At 36.6% G+C, this 9,767-nt stretch overlaps 1 non-coding gene across 1 annotated transcript; it reads left to right on the plus strand.

The window, feature by feature from the left end:
• Window positions 1-284: 284 nt before the first annotated feature.
• Trnai-aau (transfer RNA isoleucine (anticodon AAU)) lies at window positions 285-358 on the plus strand. The gene has a single exon. It is a non-coding gene; the product is annotated as a tRNA-Ile (tRNA).
• Window positions 359-9,767: the final 9,409 nt, after the last annotated feature.

Below are 9,767 nucleotides of genomic sequence, written 5' to 3' on the forward strand. Positions count from 1 at the left end.
TCGTTCTCTCCAAAAGCTCGAGGAGTAATTTATGACTTTACTTAAAACAACACGCAATGTGTTAACGTTAGCACATTCGGCAATTATGAAAAGACCAATATTTGTTATAATATGGGAGTTATGCATTTTACATTATTTCCATATATTTTATACCATTAACATACACGTTGGCAATGCTTTTACGTACCCTAATTGTGTGGTTCCTTTTGCTAATCATTCATTGTGTGAAAGTATGTACTCCATCTGTATTTCTAGATTGTGTAGGAGGATTTTGATTAGCAAGTGGCCGCATAGCTCAGTTGGTTAGAGCGTCGTGCTAATAACGCGAAGGTCGTGGGTTCGATCCCCCCTGTGGCCAATAGTTTTCATTTTCGTTACTATTTTCCTCTCTATTTCTTTATTTACCTTTATTTTTTCTCCTTCTCTTTCATTTCTTATCTGGAGTAACGAAATAAAGTCTGTGCTATTATTTTTTAAAAGTTTAACAATTCAATATCAAAACTTTATGTTACCAAAATCATGATTCAATATACGTTATATTTGAGATCTAGAAGGTGAAGTGAAAGATCCACAATCAGCTGAAGCACACTTTGGTATGTGTCTTATCTTCGTTATAGCAGTGAGCACGAGGAGTAATTCATAAGTTTACCTTAAACCTAATATAGAAAGCTATCAGTTAGAACTTTAGGCAAACATGAAAATAAATAATAAACATATTTTGGGGTATTGCACAGTAATAAAGTAAAGGTGTGTTCTCGATGTCTAGATCCGAGCCAGCTTATGAAAAGGTGACTGGATTTTGTGTGCTATAAGTGTGGGGAGAAGAGCCATGTAGCTATGAATAGCAAACGGCAAAGATTTGACAGTTGTGGAAGGTTTTCTTTATGTGTCAATGAAGGATATGCGACAAATGCCACAAGGAAGCCCAAACATGTACATGTTACAGAGAGGACATTGTGGAAGTGAATCCGCAGATTGGTGATGCTAAGAGGGAGGAACAATCATTGGAGTTACAGCTTGCCGAAGATGATGAAGAAGACGTTGAGAATTAAATACAGGATAATTATAGTGAAGAAAGAGGGGAGGAAACTGTGGGAAGCAGAGTCGATAAGACCGAACAAGAAATAGAATCGGAGGAAGAACGAAACAACAGGCGTACTGTTAGTGATAGATCGGTGACGGATCCAGGAAGTGATGACAGTAGGATGGTAGTTGAAGTCGCTGTTGAAAGGCAAACGATGTTCAGAGTTTTCAGGTAAACGGAAATGGAAATAACAGTACTGATATAGACACTTTCAAAGTCATACACAGTTGGAGAAGACGGTTTAATACAGTACCTAGACTGAAAACGAATAGCATGCGTCTCAAATCCATTAAATAATTTCTAGTATTCATGGAAATGATAAAACATGCGACATAATTTAATACTTTAAACACACTAATCATTATAATGGCCTTATATATTGTATCTCTAATTGTAAACGGCATGCTAGATTTGAATAAGCGAAAGTCTGTTTTAGAAATATTTCTAAAAAATAAGAGGCCATATTTTATTATTGCAAGAAGCCTTTTGGGATGATGAGTTTACTGAATGTATCACAGAAAATGAGATTTGTAATGGTGACATATTTGATAGCAATGCCGTCATTAGGAGGGCTGGTGTTGATGTTTTAGTAGTGAGAGAGGTGAAAAATCAAGTGGCACATGAAATGTTTCATAAGGGTAGAATTTTACATTTAAAATAGATCTTGATGAAGAGTGGTTGATTTAATCAATATTTATGCTCCAAATCTTGTGCGAGTAAGGTATACCTTTTAATGAGATCAAACACATATTTGCATAACAATACTAGCGATAACACTATCTTGGTTGGTGCGTTCAATAACGCTTTATCTGGAATTGATCGACATAACAAAACCTTAACAGGGCTTTCTAAAATTAGTTATGATAGAAATACAAAACGACACACATTGTCGCATTTAACCTACTCGACACACTATTGACATTCGGTCCCAGACTATTTGGAATCAGGTCACAATTAGTACTTCGAGTTCAGTACCCACCATTGTAGTTCTAGCAGTTTTCGTCTATTTTCAGTACATTTTTTCCTCTTATTTTGGTGGGGATAGAAGAGTTATATATATGCATTTCTTGTAGGGATTTAAAGGTAATTGTTTATTCTGAAGAATATGAGTTCTAGGTGTGGTTTTCTCTTTGTATTTTGGCGACAGTGACTAGTGTGTTATAAGGCTTTGGTGATGGTCCTGAAGTGAAATATGTGTTCTATTTACATGCTGCTCTGTTGACAGTCCAGCCTCTCAAACAAATGCAGGTCAACCTTTGACAAGAACTTCACCGTGATATCATCTTTGACGGTATCTTAAATTAACATATGATTGTATTGATTGTCACACAGTGGAAAGGTCAGTATTGAGAAACAAATGTAGTGAACATATAGCAAAATAAATTGTATTCTATGTCCACGTTGCTGTAAAGGACAAACTGTGCCTCAGCCAACAAAGGCGACACACTATTTGCATCCGGTTCCAGACTGTGCATCTAACTTATTTAGCATTGAACTCTATAACGCAAACCTGGGTATGGTTCCGAACTTTGACTGGATGCACAACATCATTAACACTTCGGTGCGTCAAAATGAACAAATTTGGAAAACTATTAACTTACTTTTCTATGCAAGATTAGTTTGGAAAATGGGATTATTTGAGTTAGAGGTTATGCGAACTATGATAAATTGAATATTTATGCTGCCGAGTGGTCTAAAGCGCTGTCCGTCACTGATCACTGCCATCTCACCTCTGTCTGCGTGGGTTCGAGTCTCGGGCTCGTCAAATGTAGATACGTGAGAAAGCTTGCCGGTAGCTTCTTGTGGGTCGGTGGTTCTTTCCGGGGTTTTCCCGGTTCTTCCTCCACCATTAATACTGGCCGCCATGTATAGCCTCTCTTGTGCTGAAAAATGGCGTTAAACCCTATAACAACAACAACAATATTTATGCTGATTTTCACAAGCCATTGACCATCAAATATATGGTCTGCATATTTTAAAATATTATATTTCATTATTTTGAGGACTACATTTTGTGAGAAAACACATACAAGCCTGGACGTTGTATAATAAGATGTTTTGGCTTTTATAATTCTTTTGCTTTGTGCTTTTATAATCTAAATAAGAACGGTTGTGGTGAACACACCATTTCTTGACACTACAATACATTGGAGACATCTAGTAGCTGAAGAAGGCGTGAGCTGTCCATATATTCCATTTTATTTGGTCTTTACCCTTGATACGTTACAGTATGACAGTGGAGATCTGATTTTAATCATGCTGAGTTAGGCTTGTCTCTTTTTCTTTCTTGACGATAAATTTACTCTTACTATTATTATTAATATTATCATTATTAAAACTGCTAGGAGTAGCAGTAGTTCATATGTCAGTTCCAGTAGTAGGTAATTATTTACTGGTCAATTTGAATCGATCAGGGCTTTAGGGCGGGATGCTAGATAGTAAATATGCTAGAGCTGAATTTGCATCAGATAACTCCTGAAAGCGTAGTCAACATGATAAAACCTTGCCTATTAGCTTCGTGATCTGTTGATTTCCCACCATGAGGCACACTAGTTTCTGGATACTGTAGGCATGTCTACTTCATTTGTTTCATAATTATCATCATGGTTGCCTGTCGTTTCGCCAAATATTACAGATTGCTTAGCGATTGCTGCTGTTATATTTCTTATCACGTTATACTTTATAGACGAGTGTGTCCTAAGTAAAAATGAACTTGATGAACTTTGGTAAATTATTATTTTAACTTACTATACTGCCAATGTTCATTTCCCAATCAGTTGGTAATAAGAATGCACATTCATAGAAATCAGTATAGAGCATAGCAACTGTTTAACCTCAACAATTTTTGCTGAAATCATATTGTCAAACTGTATATTGAAGTGTCCAAGAGGATAGTAAGATATGTTTTCTTTTATAATTTCCGAATTATGCATTTTACATTGGTTCAATAGATTTTTATAATGATAACACACACGTTGACCATGCGAAGTTCGTGGCTTCGATCGCCCCTTTGGCCATACTTATTTTATTTTCTCATACGTCTCTTTCATTTCTATTCTGCAGCACAAATTTCAATTTCCATTTGTAAAGGCACAAAATCTGTACCTAGTTATCTCGTAAAACTATATTATTCAATTCTAAAAGCTGCGTTAGTCTGCTACCCAAAACCTGATTCAGAGGACCATCTAAGATATATATGAGACCTGCAAGTGGAAGTGAGACATCCACGACTAACCAAGAGCCACCTTGGTATGTGTCTTATCTTCGTTCTCTCCAAAAGCTCGAGGAGTAATTTATGACTTTACTTAAAACAACACGCAATGTGTTAACGTTAGCACATTCGGCAATTATGAAAAGACCAATATTTGTTATAATATGGGAGTTATGCATTTTACATTATTTCCATATATTTTATACTATTAACATACACGTTGGCAATGCTTTTACGTACCCTAATTGTGTGGTTCCTTTTGCTAATCATTCATTGTGTGAAAGTATGTACTCCATCTGTATTTCTAGATTGTGTAGGAGGATTTTGATTAGCAAGTGGCCGCATAGCTCCGTTGGTTAGAGCGTCGTGCTAATAACGCGAAGGTCGTGGGTCCGATCCCCCCTGTGGCCAATAGTTTTCATTTTCGTTACTATTTTCCTCTCTATTTCTTTATTTACCTTTATTTTTTCTCCTTCTCTTTCATTTCTTATCTGGAGTAACGAAATAAAGTCTGTGCTATTATTTTTTAAACGTTTAACAATTCAATATCAAAACTTTATGTTACCAAAATCATGATTCAATATACGTTATATTTGAGATCTAGAAGGTGAAGTGAAAGATCCACAATCAGCTGAAGCACACTTTGGTATGTGTCTTATCTTCGTTATAGCAGTGAGCACGAGGAGTAATTCATAAGTTTACCTTAAACCTAATATAGAAAGCTATCAGTTAGAACTTTAGGCAAACATGAAAATAAATAATAAACATATTTTGGGGTATTGCACAGTAATAAAGTAAAGGTGTGTTCTCGATGTCTAGATCCGAGCCAGCTTATGAAAAGGTGACTGGATTTTGTGTGCTATAAGTGTGGGGAGAAGAGCCATGTAGCTATGAATAGCAAACGGCAAAGATTTGACAGTTGTGGAAGGTTTTCTTTATGTGTCAATGAAGGATATGCGACAAATGCCACAAGGAAGCCCAAACATGTACATGTTACAGAGAGGACATTGTGGAAGTGAATCCGCAGATTGGTGATGCTAAGAGGGAGGAACAATCATTGGAGTTACAGCTTGCCGAAGATGATGAAGAAGACGTTGAGAATTAAATACAGGATAATTATAGTGAAGAAAGAGGGGAGGAAACTGTGGGAAGCAGAGTCGATAAGACCGAACAAGAAATAGAATCGGAGGAAGAACGAAACAACAGGCGTACTGTTAGTGATAGATCGGTGACGGATCCAGGAAGTGATGACAGTAGGATGGTAGTTGAAGTCGCTGTTGAAAGGCAAACGATGTTCAGAGTTTTCAGGTAAACGGAAATGGAAATAACAGTACTGATATAGACACTTTCAAAGTCATACACAGTTGGAGAAGACGGTTTAATACAGTACCTAGACTGAAAACGAATAGCATGCGTCTCAAATCCATTAAATAATTTCTAGTATTCATGGAAATGATAAAACATGCGACATAATTTAATACTTTAAACACACTAATCATTATAATGGCCTTATATATTGTATCTCTAATTGTAAACGGCATGCTAGATTTGAATAAGCGAAAGTCTGTTTTAGAAATATTTCTAAAAAATAAGAGGCCATATTTTATTATTGCAAGAAGCCTTTTGGGATGATGAGTTTACTGAATGTATCACAGAAAATGAGATTTGTAATGGTGACATATTTGATAGCAATGCCGTCATTAGGAGGGCTGGTGTTGATGTTTTAGTAGTGAGAGAGGTGAAAAATCAAGTGGCACATGAAATGTTTCATAAGGGTAGAATTTTACATTTAAAATAGATCTTGATGAAGAGTGGTTGATTTAATCAATATTTATGCTCCAAATCTTGTGCGAGTAAGGTATACCTTTTAATGAGATCAAACACATATTTGCATAACAATACTAGCGATAACACTATCTTGGTTGGTGAGTTCAATAACGCTTTATCTGGAATTGATCGACATAACAAAACCTTAACAGGGCTTTCTAAAATTAGTTATGATAGAAATACAAAACGACACACATTGTCGCATTTAACCTACTCGACACACTATTGACATTCGGTCCCAGACTATTTGGAATCAGGTCACAATTAGTACTTCGAGTTCAGTACCCACCATTGTAGTTCTAGCAGTTTTCGTCTATTTTCAGTACATTTTTTCCTCTTATTTTGGTGGGGATAGAAGAGTTATATATATGCATTTCTTGTAGGGATTTAAAGGTAATTGTTTATTCTGAAGAATATGAGTTCTAGGTGTGGTTTTCTCTTTGTATTTTGGCGACAGTGACTAGTGTGTTATAAGGCTTTGGTGATGGTCCTGAAGTGAAATATGTGTTCTATTTACATGCTGCTCTGTTGACAGTCCAGCCTCTCAAACAAATGCAGGTCAACCTTTGACAAGAACTTCACCGTGATATCATCTTTGACGGTATCTTAAATTAACATATGATTGTATTGATTGTCACACAGTGGAAAGGTCAGTATTGAGAAACAAATGTAGTGAACATATAGCAAAATAAATTGTATTCTATGTCCACGTTGCTGTAAAGGACAAACTGTGCCTCAGCCAACAAAGGCGACACACTATTTGCATCCGGTTCCAGACTGTGCATCTAACTTATTTAGCATTGAACTCTATAACGCAAACCTGGGTATGGTTCCGAACTTTGACTGGATGCACAACATCATTAACACTTCGGTGCGTCAAAATGAACAAATTTGGAAAACTATTAACTTACTTTTCTATGCAAGATTAGTTTGGAAAATGGGATTATTTGAGTTAGAGGTTATGCGAACTATGATAAATTGAATATTTATGCTGCCGAGTGGTCTAAAGCGCTGTCCGTCACTGATCACTGCCATCTCACCTCTGTCTGCGTGGGTTCGAGTCTCGGGCTCGTCAAATGTAGATACGTGAGAAAGCTTGCCGGTAGCTTCTTGTGGGTCGGTGGTTCTTTCCGGGGTTTTCCCGGTTCTTCCTCCACCATTAATACTGGCCGCCATGTATAGCCTCTCTTGTGCTGAAAAATGGCGTTAAACCCTATAACAACAACAACAATATTTATGCTGATTTTCACAAGCCATTGACCATCTAATATATGGTCTGCATATTTCAAAATATTATATTTCATTATTTTGAGGACTACATTTTGTGAGAAAACACATACAAGCCTGGACGTTGTATAATAAGATGTTTTGGCTTTTACAATTCTTTTGCTTTGTGCTTTTATAATCTAAATAAGAACGGTTGTGGTGAACACACCATTTCTTGACACTACAATACATTGGAGACATCTAGTAGCTGAAGAAGGCGTGAGCTGTCCATATATTCCATTTTATTTGGTCTTTACCCTTGATACGTTACAGTATGACAGTGGAGATCTGATTTTAATCATGCTGAGTTAGGCTTGTCTCTTTTTCTTTCTTGACGATAAATTTACTCTTACTATTATTATTAATATTATCATTATTAAAACTGCTAGGAGTAGCAGTAGTTCATATGTCAGTTCCAGTAGTAGGTAATTATTTACTGGTCAATTTGAATCGATCAGGGCTTTAGGGCGGGATGCTAGATAGTAAATATGCTAGAGCTGAATTTGCATCAGATAACTCCTGAAAGCGTAGTCAACATGATAAAACCTTGCCTATTAGCTTCGTGATCTGTAGATTTCCCACCATGAGGCACACTAGTTTCTGGATACTGTAGGCATGTCTACTTCATTTGTTTCATAATTATCATCATGGTTGCCTGTCGTTTCGCCAAATATTACAGATTGCTTAGCGATTGCTGCTGTTATATTTCTTATCACGTTATACTTTATAGACGAGTGTGTCCTAAGTAAAAATGAACTTGATGAACTTTGGTAAATTATTATTTTAACTTACCATACTGCCAATGTTCATTTCCCAATCAGTTGGTGAGACTTCCGGTTATGACATCAGAAGGAAAACACGTTTGATGATCGCTCCGTGAATTTTCCAGTTTTTTTCCTTTAATAGACATTTTTGCTGTTTTAATTTGTTACAGGTACGTTGATAAGATTTGTGTGATCGCATTCATATATAAGTGAGATATATTTTGAGTGTGTGGATAACTTTATCCACCACACAATATATTATTTTCTGTGACAATGAATGCAAAGCCTGGTCGTGCTGCACGTGCAGCACAAGGAGCTGACTCACACTCTAATGACACCAGTGGAATAGCTAACAATAAGAATGGCATGTCGAGTAACATTGATAGACAGACAGGAGCTTCTCGTCGTTTTGGGAAAGAATGTACCGTGGTGATTGATGTAAAGGATGTGAAGAAAATAAAGGCAAGTGATATTGTTAGAAGTGTAGAAGAATTAACCGGAGATATGTCGGTCTATGCAGTTGTGCCCAAAGGTGCAAATTTGTATGAGGTCACACTACCGAGCAAGGAAGTAGCATATAATACCTTGTGTGGAATTGATATTGGAAGTGAACACTTTGATTGTACTCTATTATATTCAGACACTATTATAGTGTCAATTCTTCATTTACCAGCATACATCAATGATGATGATATAAGTATGAAGCTCGGTGAATACGGAGTAGAACTTCTTTCTCCCATTCAACGCAGATATTATCCTGGAACTAGTGTGGCTGATGGGACTCGTTATGTCAAATGTAAATTTCCACAGCAGGTAAAATCCTTGCCTTACAGTCTGAAATTTCAGACTGTTAATGGTCAACAATACTTTAGAGTATTACATGACAATCAAGTTAAGGTATGTTCTAGATGTCTAGATCCGGGACATGTTATAAAAGACTGCCCTGATTTTGTATGCTACAAGTGTGGGGAGCAAGGCCATGTAGCAAAAAATTGCACAAGGCAAAGATGTGATAGTTGTGGAAGTTTTCCTCTTATGTGTACATGCAGGATATGCGACAAATGCCACAAAGAGGCGCAAACATGTATGTGTTACAGAGAGGCCATTGCAGGCATTCATTCGCAAGTTGATGATGATACGAGGGAAGACATATTGGAGTTACCGAGTGACGAAGATGATAAAGAAGAAATTGAGAATGCAAAAAAAGATAATGAGAGTGGAGAAAGTGGGGAAGAAAAAGAAAGAAGTGGAGTTGATATGACCAATGTAGAAATAGAGGAAGTAAACAACAATCATACAATTGGAGATGGATCGGGGACAGATTCAGATGATGACAGGAAGATGGCTGCAGACGTTGTTGAAAGATCAAACGAATCACGTACATGTCAAGAAAACGGTACTAATATCGAAAATTTCAAAGTAGTACAAAGGAGAAGGAGAAGGTTTAATCCAGTACCTAACATGAAATTGAATAACATGCGACGAACACCTATTAAGAAATGATCAAACACTCAACATTTTTTAATACTTTCAATACACTCATCATAATCATGGCTTTAAATATTGTATCTCTAAATGTAAATGGCTTGCGTAATTTGAATAAACTAAAGTCTGT

This window comes from Sinohyriopsis cumingii, chromosome 14 (assembly GCF_028554795.1).
Source record: "Sinohyriopsis cumingii isolate HCF-2022 chromosome 14, ASM2855479v2, whole genome shotgun sequence".
In the NCBI taxonomy this organism is placed as follows: Eukaryota; Metazoa; Mollusca; class Bivalvia; order Unionida; family Unionidae; genus Sinohyriopsis; species Sinohyriopsis cumingii.